Raw genomic sequence first — 9,196 nt, forward strand, 5'->3', positions numbered from 1 at the left:
GATTTTGTAAGTATGATCCATCATAAAATGTTAGGAAATGTTAGGAAAGGTGTCAAGAGAAGGTTCACTAAAAGAACAAATTCTTTAACACACCCATTGTGTGACAATTCTAAACAGTAACAAGCAATGTATGTACATCTACAATTAAAAAATAAAACACATTCAATTTGTCCTTATAGTAATTTTATGAGCCTTACAACAATATAATCTTTCAAAAAAATGACATTCCACTTTTTAGTAAAAAGCAGTCCCTAAGCCAAGTGATTTATACTGTTCAACACTTTTTAGAGATTGCTGGATATCATCCTGATACTACAACTTTTTTTAGTTGCTGACCCAAACCAATAAAGAGATGAGTTCTGACAAGCTGAGCGAAACCGGAAAATCAAGAATTTTCAGAAATAGGCCTAATGTGGTGGCCACCATACTTCTCTGATCATAGAGACACTCTAAAAAGAATCTGTTAAAAAAGAAATTTAAGAGATGCCACTGCTGATCAGTGCACAATCTGGGGCAATCATCCTTATCCTTGTGTTATTACAAGTCACAGACCTAGAATATATGTATATCTGGTATTCTGACTTTCACATACTTACGCATTGAGTTAAGCAAGGTTAGTGGAACTCCCAAGTGGCAAGCATATCTGAAATAAAAAGTTGAAGTTCCTTAGTAACTAATCCTATTCCAAATACCCTTCTTACCCTTCTGGGCAGATTTTCAAAATAGTCATTTTAGTTTCAGACAGTTTGAAAAATCTAATTTGTTGGAAGGTGCATGACGTGTTTTAACCATTAAAAGTCAATGAGATGACTATTAGTTATGGGGGTTTTCATTGGAAATCCCAAAATATTCTCTTCACTGAGCAATAAAATGATTACACATTAAAGTAAACTTTACATTGCCAAGAAGACATCTTAATTAATCATAAATAGAATAATTATTGTGGAAATAATATGACCTGACAGTGGGAGGTTTATTTAGCATTTCACAGAGATTACTAACAATTTTGACTTGAACAGACAGGGTCCATGAGAGTCACTCCAGTTTTGAAATACATTTAAATAGCTAGGGTGTACAAGTTACACAACCTCATTGTTTCTCCTAATGCGTTCATTTCAGTAGCAGCCAGTGCGGGATGCTTTTAACTTCCGCGAATCCATATAAGATCATGCTGTCCTGATCATTACTGAAGCAACAGAGATTACACGACATCAAACTACAAGCTTTTATCCCATGCGCTGTGTGTATAAAACAGAAAGTCAACTATCCTTTGAAGTACTAATTGACTGTCACTGCCTAATCCTTTTCTCTGCAGTAACTGAACTTGGCTTCATTGGTCAGTGAGGTAAAGTACAATAATAAAACCACTAAATGCTAGCAGAACATTTCTAATACTGTATTATTTCCAATTCACTGTACAGGTTTGGATACCTGGGATTTTCATGTAAAAAAGGGGATATGTTCAATTTAATTATAAGATAATTATATTTTAGACATCCTTCATTTTTATTGTGCTTCATTTTCACTGCATAAAAAAAATCGTTTCCAATGTTCCTATGAAATAATAAAAGCAATGAGTAGGCCCAATTATGAGAGGATGCAAACAAGTTGTTGAACTTAGTATGCTAAGTAGTAAACTTAGTAATGATATGTGGTTATTTAAAAATAGGCTAATACCTAGAAATATCAATAATAAAATCTAATAAACCATGATACAACCAATGATATCCAACAGTACAAGTAGTCCCCGGGTTACATACCAGATAGGGACTGTAGGTTTGTTCTTAAGTTGAATTTGTATGCAAGTTGGAACAGGTGCATTATTTTAATAAATGCAATTAGGACTGATGTTTGTCTCAACATATTAGGCAGCGTGGTGTCAGTTACTGTATAAAATCCTCACTATGAGTTAATCATAAACACAGCAAAAAACAAAAAAAAACTTTATGGAGCCTAAACATTTATTAACTTCTGGAGCAAGCTGTGCTTTGATATAGAAAAGACACAACTGCAGAGTTTTTCTTGGTCAATAAAGAGTTACAAAAGAGCTTGCAGATGACCATCCTGCACACATGCGAGCAGGGAAGCCCTGTTTGAATCTAGAAGTCGTCCGTATGTTGAATGTGCTTAACTCAGGGACTACCTGTACTGAGACATGAACTTGGTGATGGGCAAACTCTAAGAATATTTGAGAGTTATACTAAGAATTGTTGGACTAAGGAAGCTGTAGAAGGGTAGTATCTGCAAACGTTTAGTATTTCTCAAAAGACAACAGTAAAAGTAGTAAGGTATGCTTCAAAATAGGTAGAGAAATGGCTCTGGCCTGCATATAAGGACTTGAGGACACCCAGTATTAAGACCAAAACATTTTTACTCCATGACCCCATAGGACTGCTGACCCTCTTCTCCCTTTTTATGTACACACTTATTGTCACAGGTTTTTCAGGCTAATTAGGGTTCATTTAAAGCTGAACTCTGGGAAAATATAAACAAAAAGATAACTCTGTAATTATAAATTCACTATTAAATATTTATTCAAATGAAAACACAGTAAGTTCTTGAATTTGATCTAGTATCAATCTCTTACAGCTCCTATATGGTAAAGATTAAGTGTGAAAGGAAGAAACTATAGAGGAAAATGAATGAGCCTATCACTGTACTGCATCTCCTTTTGCTGTCCAGTCACAAGCTGGGGTGGGGCTAGGACTACTTAGTCTGAAGAAGAGTTAAATCATGTCGGTCATCAAAAAAAGGACAAAAAGTTACAAAAAGTCCTTTCCAAAAAGGTTGTTTTTTTAATGGGCTATTCAGTTCTTTTTTTTACCTCCCTGGTGGTATTCCCACATGTGGCTCAGGGTTAATTTTTCATACCAAAAGCGGAAACCCCTAGCCACACTTGGGGTGGAATTTCCAGGGAGATTAAAAGTCTTACCAGGTTCCCACATTCCAGTGGTGTCCTCCAGCGATGCATCTGTGTCCCCGGCGTGTGAACATTGGGGACGCGGGGCCAGGGGAAGCAGATGCCGGCCAGGCTCTGCTCACGAGTGCCTGGCTGGGAAGAGGGACCGGGCGGGAAATTTAAAATAATGAGGATTTTTAAATGTACCGCTTTTACACTTTAAATCCTCATTATTCATATCACCAGGGAGGTTAAGGAACATATACTAGATTCTTATTATTTACAAAATACATATATGAGGGCCTTTAGTTAGAAACTCAAACCTGCCTTAACTTGTGCTCACAACATATAGACATTCTCTTTCTAGAATCTCAAAACTGCATTCACAAATATAAACACATAAGTGGAAGTGAGCTACTGAGGAACAATAAGCATCTACAACCGCTGTCAGCATGAGCTCACTAGTTATTCCGGTTTGAAATAAATGATCTAAGTCGCCTTCCTATACAATCTTTCTATACCTTGACATTTGGCTTCTCTCCTAGACCTCAAGATTTGAAAGTTATTAAATAATAAAATGTAGACCTCAAAACCAGCAATACTAAACCCTAAAGATTTGTACACACATGCCCTCTGTCTTTTCCCATTTATGCTTGTGATCTTAACAATATCAGCTTTACACACCCATTCTTTTGATATTGTATTCATGTATTCATGCCTTGTTTTTCCCTGTAGTTTTTGCTTTATAATTTCTGTTTTGACTATAAACATCAAATGATGTGATCTGTCACTTTTTAGATTTTGCAGTGATAATAAAATGGTTGTCCTACACAAAGGCTACAACCTATAATGTTATGATTATGGTTGTGGATGATCATAACTTTACATTATTTTCTAGAAAAACATTGTACGTGATGTGTTTTCTTGAATATGTTCCAACTCTCTAAAGCTGTATAACATTTTAACATTCCTGTAAATACTGATTGCTATGAAATCTGATTGCAGAATTCTGTCCTAATTAGGAAATATGACAATTCTCCTTCCTCCATAGATAGTCAGACATACGCCCTACTTAAATACCCCCGTCCCCCCAAACACACATATTTTCATTTTTTTGCACCTGCCTCTTCTAGTAATATTATATTTCTCATTAATAAATGTCCATGTTTATGTGATGGAGAAGAGACACAAAGAAATATGTAATAGAGTAAAACAGGGAATCAAAGTGATACATGTCTGCCATTGGTGATAAGAGCAAGATGATACCATGTTTAGAACATTCTAGAAGAATGACCTGCTGCGGAGAACTGCACACAGGAAATTGAACACAAAATAACCATGCAATAGATTTAACATTTCAATTCATCTGTTATTGTTGTTGACAGCATGTGTTGTCTCATACAATTTTATCTGATATGTTCAGATCATGTGATAATTCTGTAGACTTTAATAAACTTCTCATCATTCATAGAATTATGATTCTAGTTACTAGATGTTAGATATAGGCACAGAATTGCTGAACCAATATAAACCTTATTAATACGGTAAATGTTACATAATAGCTATGGATATACATTCATACAATTTGCAATTATTGGAAACATTTTATGAAGATTTGACAAATATGAACATTTTGATGTTCATGTACAAAGCAGGTAAGAATGCAAATATGGTAGATATTAGGAAAATGATTATTTAGAGATGGATATTTTTGACGAAGGTTATTAATACAAATGACAGTTCAGTCTATTGTGAAGGTATATTACAAATTATATATGTTATTGTCCAAAATAATTAGAAACAGTGATGGGTTAACTCACAACTGGCCACATCATGCAACGTTAAAACATATTAACAATTTGAATTCCCTTAAGATTATTAAGAGTATTGGGATGACTGATTTACGGAATGTATAATTTCACTACCAGCAAGGGATAGTTCACTTAGCCTGGTGAATGTGATGAAACTTCACATCGAAAATAATACCCACTCACATGCCTGATTTTGTGAAAATCTTATTTTCCTTTAATATATCAACACCATTATTGTGAGATAGGTTTATACTGTGGAAACTCAATATGTCTCTTATGTAATGTTGGTTCCAAGTGGCTTAAAGACATTTGTATGTAGTCTGGGCGACCTAATTCATTAACTTGAAAGGTAAAGCTGTGATGTAAATATTTCTGTGTAAGACTAAAATCAGGCTTGCACACAATTATAAAATAATATATATAAAAGTGTACATATTTCCTGTTAAAATGTTTTTGTAATGTAAAAAAAAATACACCAGAATAAATAATTTTCAAATTTTCCAACCTTTTAATGTGATTTAAAATCTGTGCATTATACAGGAAAAATATAAAAACAAAAAAACAAAAACAAAGGATAAGTTGGTTGCATAAGTGTGCACACCCATAAACTAATACTTTGTTGGAGCACCTTTTGATATAATACCAGCACTCAGTCTTCTTGGATAGGAGTCTATCAGCATGGCACATCTTGATCTGGAAATATTTGCCCCTTCTTTCTTGCAAAAGTGCTCCAAATATTTCAGATTGTGATGGGGTCTCTTGGGCACAACCCTCTTTAGGTCATCCCACAGGTTTTCTATTGGGTTTTGGCCTGGGCTCTAGCTGGAGCATTCTAAAACTTTAATTTCCTTCTGGTGAAGCTATTCTTTTGTTGGTTTGGATGTAAGCTTGAGGTCATTTTTGTGTTGAAAGCAAAAATGTATCTTCAGCTTTCTAGCAGGAGCCTGAAGGTCATCATTCCCTCCACCTTGACTATAACCCCAGTTCTAGCTGAAAAAAGCAACCCCAAAACATGATACTGCCACCATGCTTCTTAGGGGGGTTGGTGTTTTTTTAATGATGCAAAGTGCTTTTTATGCCAAATGTACTTTTTAGGATTGTGGCCAAATAGTTCAACCTTGGTCTCACCAGACCATGACACATTTCCCCACATGATTTGGGAGACTTTATGTATTTTTTTCCTAAATGTTTTTCCTTGTAAGTGAAGGCTTCTGTCTTGCAACACTTGGCATTTTAACAGGGGTGTGTACACTTTTTATATCTAATGTATGTTTTAGGTTTTCTCAAAAATCAACTTATCCTTTTCATCTCTTGTGCTTCATACTGATAGATTATTCACTACTTTGCTTATAGGACATAAACATTGTAGTACATCTGATGAATGTAATGGGCCTTTCTGCTGTCATTTCTACCAGGCTGTAGCAAATAAGTCAATTAGCATGGGAATACATCTAATTAATAATTAGGTTTGTAATTTCTTCAAACATCACTTTGATGAATCAGCCGGTTTCATAAATGATTCATGCCAGAGGGAAAACAAATTTGCATTGTGATTAGCGTACAGCTAATATAAGTTGATGCCAGTATTTGTGTTTCTCGTTATCTTGGATACTTCACACTGTGATGACTGCTGCTGAGATGTGTTATAAGCCTAAACTATTATGCAGGATATGTGGTACTGGGAACAGGGACAGGCACAGTTCTGTGGGAGAGCTCCTATGTAAGGAACAATTAACTGATAAGTTACATGCTTAGTTTTCACACTGCATATCATTTGATCAGAACATACACAGAGCTTTTATGACTGTGCTGTAGGAAGCCACAACTAGTCCATCATAAGACACACATTTCCTTATTTTAGCAATAAGTAACTTGTTTTATAAATAAAACCTTTGCCAAACCTGGTGCTTTAATAATAGTCAAGGAAATTATTCAGTAGTTAGGGAGCTTGACACAAAATGATTCAACTAAAAAATACAAAAACAATTACCGGTAGTCCCCAGGTTACATACAAAATAGGGACTATAGGTTTGTTCTTAAGTTGAATTTTTATGTCAGAATCTGTACATTATTTTAATAAATGCAATTAGGACAGGTGTATATCCCAACATAAAATTAGGCAGTGTGGTGTCAGTTACTGTAAAAAATCCTCACTGTGAGTTAATCAAAAAGCAAAAAAACAAAACAAACAAACAAAAAAAAAACTTTATGGAGCCTAGACATTCATTACTTCTGGAGCAAGCTGTGCTTTGATATGCAGAAAGAAACAAATGAAGTGTTTGTCTTGGTCATTAAAGAGTTATAAGTTGTTGCAAAAGCGCTCAGTCTCAGCTGTGTTTAGCAAGTCATGCGAACCCCCCCCCCTATCAAGCCTCCCTCTTGCACACAAACAAGCAGGGAAGCCCCGTTCTTATCTGGGAGTTATCCGTATGTCGAGTGTCCTTAACTCGGGGACTACCTGTACATTTAAAACCTGCTTTGTATTATAATATTTCTAAAGTCAAAATAGTGAATACCCTCAAGCACACACCCTTCTTGAATTTGACAGTATGTCTAGGTTGCAAGTTCTGGTTCAAAATCACTGAAGACTTACTAACCAGTTTTCATAATTGGGTGCGTTATTGAAGGAGGGTTCAAATGAAAATAAATGAGTGAAGTAAACATTAAATACCATACCATGGGACTACTGGGCCTATATTTGATGTGAATAGATGTACATTATATAGCAAATATATAGTTTGTGCTTGGTTTAAAGCAGTGTTTCTCTGTACCTTTTTAACATGGAGGAACCCCTTGAAGTAACTTTCAGGTCTTAGGGAACCCTGCTATAATTACTATCTCCACAGCTCAAAGTCCATTATTGTGGTAGTCAGTGGGAAGAATACCTCTTATATTACTGGTTAGTACAAAAAAATGTCACCCTTACAGATGGCCAAAAAGATCATTGGTGTCACCTAAACTGAAGGCACAAATTGCTCATTGCCCGGGGAACCCTGGTAGAAAAACTCTGCTTTTGTGCTACCATAGTATAGATTAAAAAATGCATTAAAATGGTTAATAGGTTTATTTAACCCTTTTATGTATTTGTGGAGGAATATAGATACAGTAAAGAGTGACAGATAAGTTAAATTTGGCCCCAAAAATATTACACATATTACAGTAATGTATGACCACATAGAACTAATTTAATCTGTAGACTCAACCCGTTTTCATGTAAAACTGTGGTAGACTCAAACAGTAATTTTTTTTTCACTAGCCAACATTCTACTTGAAATCTACCTGAATGTCCCGCAACGTGCAGGGCACTTTCATGGGCTCAACATACACCTACCAAATCCAGCTGGTGGTCATATAGTTTTAGTGTATGAATTCAGCCAGCAGCTGGACATGTATGGTGCATAGACCAGCTAACCCAGCCAGCTGACTATAACAGGTATATCATACAACCTAGTGAATCCACCAGCTTTATCCACCGATATAGTGTACAGTCTCTTATGTTGACAAAGGAACATCTTTTTCATTAGGTTCCATTAATTGATATTATTTCCCCTTAAAGGAGATTTAATGTTACTGAAGATCAATGTATATATTTAAGTACTGAAAAATATTTTGCTAACTTTTAAAACATTTACATCCATTTTACACTGTTCTCTTTTAGCCTCTTCTAATCATAAAAAGGCTTTAACATGAGCTAGTACATAAAAAGGAAGTGTGACAGAGTGTCACTAAGAATGTTAGGGAAAGTGTTAAAAAGGCTCCAGGGAATAGAGAGTAGATCGGTCTGTGTAAGTTTCTAGGAAGAAACCATTCTTTAGGGCCCTGAAGCCAGCCAAGGGTGTGAAAGGGTGAGTTCCTTGGCCCAACCCAATCCTGACTGGGTAAATATGCACCTGCACTCAGGTATAAGACCAGCCAGAGTGTATTCGAGAGAGCCAGAATGGGTTCTAGTCTGAGACTGAGCCAGAGTGGATTCCAGGCTGAGAGAGAGTCAGAGTGGATTCCGGGCTGAGAGAGAGTCAGAGTGGATTCCGGGCTAAGAGAGAGCCAGAGTGGATTCTGGGCTGAGAGAGAGCCAGAGTGGATTCCGGGCTTAGAGAGAGCCAGAGTGGATTCTGGGCTGAGAGGGAGCCAGAGTGGATTCCGAGCTGAGAGAGAGCCAGAGTGGATTCAGAGGGATCCAGGCTGAAGGAGGGATCAGCAAGAGGCTGAAGGAAGAGGTTTAGCACTGTGTTCCAAGCTAGTGGGTGCTTAGGAGGCAGCTCAGTTAGTTCACAGATCTGTGGGGGGAACAGAGCTCTGGCTTGCACCAGAAACAATTACATGTGAGTGGAACATGCTTGTTTTGTGATCTAAAGACTGCCTTGTATTGTTTTTTGCTTTAAACTGCTTTGCTGTTAGTCAGAGAGGGACCATCTTAGTAATGGTATGTAGTTTCTTAGACAAGCCATTTCTTTTGTTGGTTAAAGTGCTAATAAATAGACATGCA

The sequence above is a fragment of the Pyxicephalus adspersus genome, chromosome 1, assembly GCF_032062135.1.
Source record: "Pyxicephalus adspersus chromosome 1, UCB_Pads_2.0, whole genome shotgun sequence".
NCBI lineage: Eukaryota > Metazoa > Chordata > Amphibia > Anura > Pyxicephalidae > Pyxicephalus > Pyxicephalus adspersus.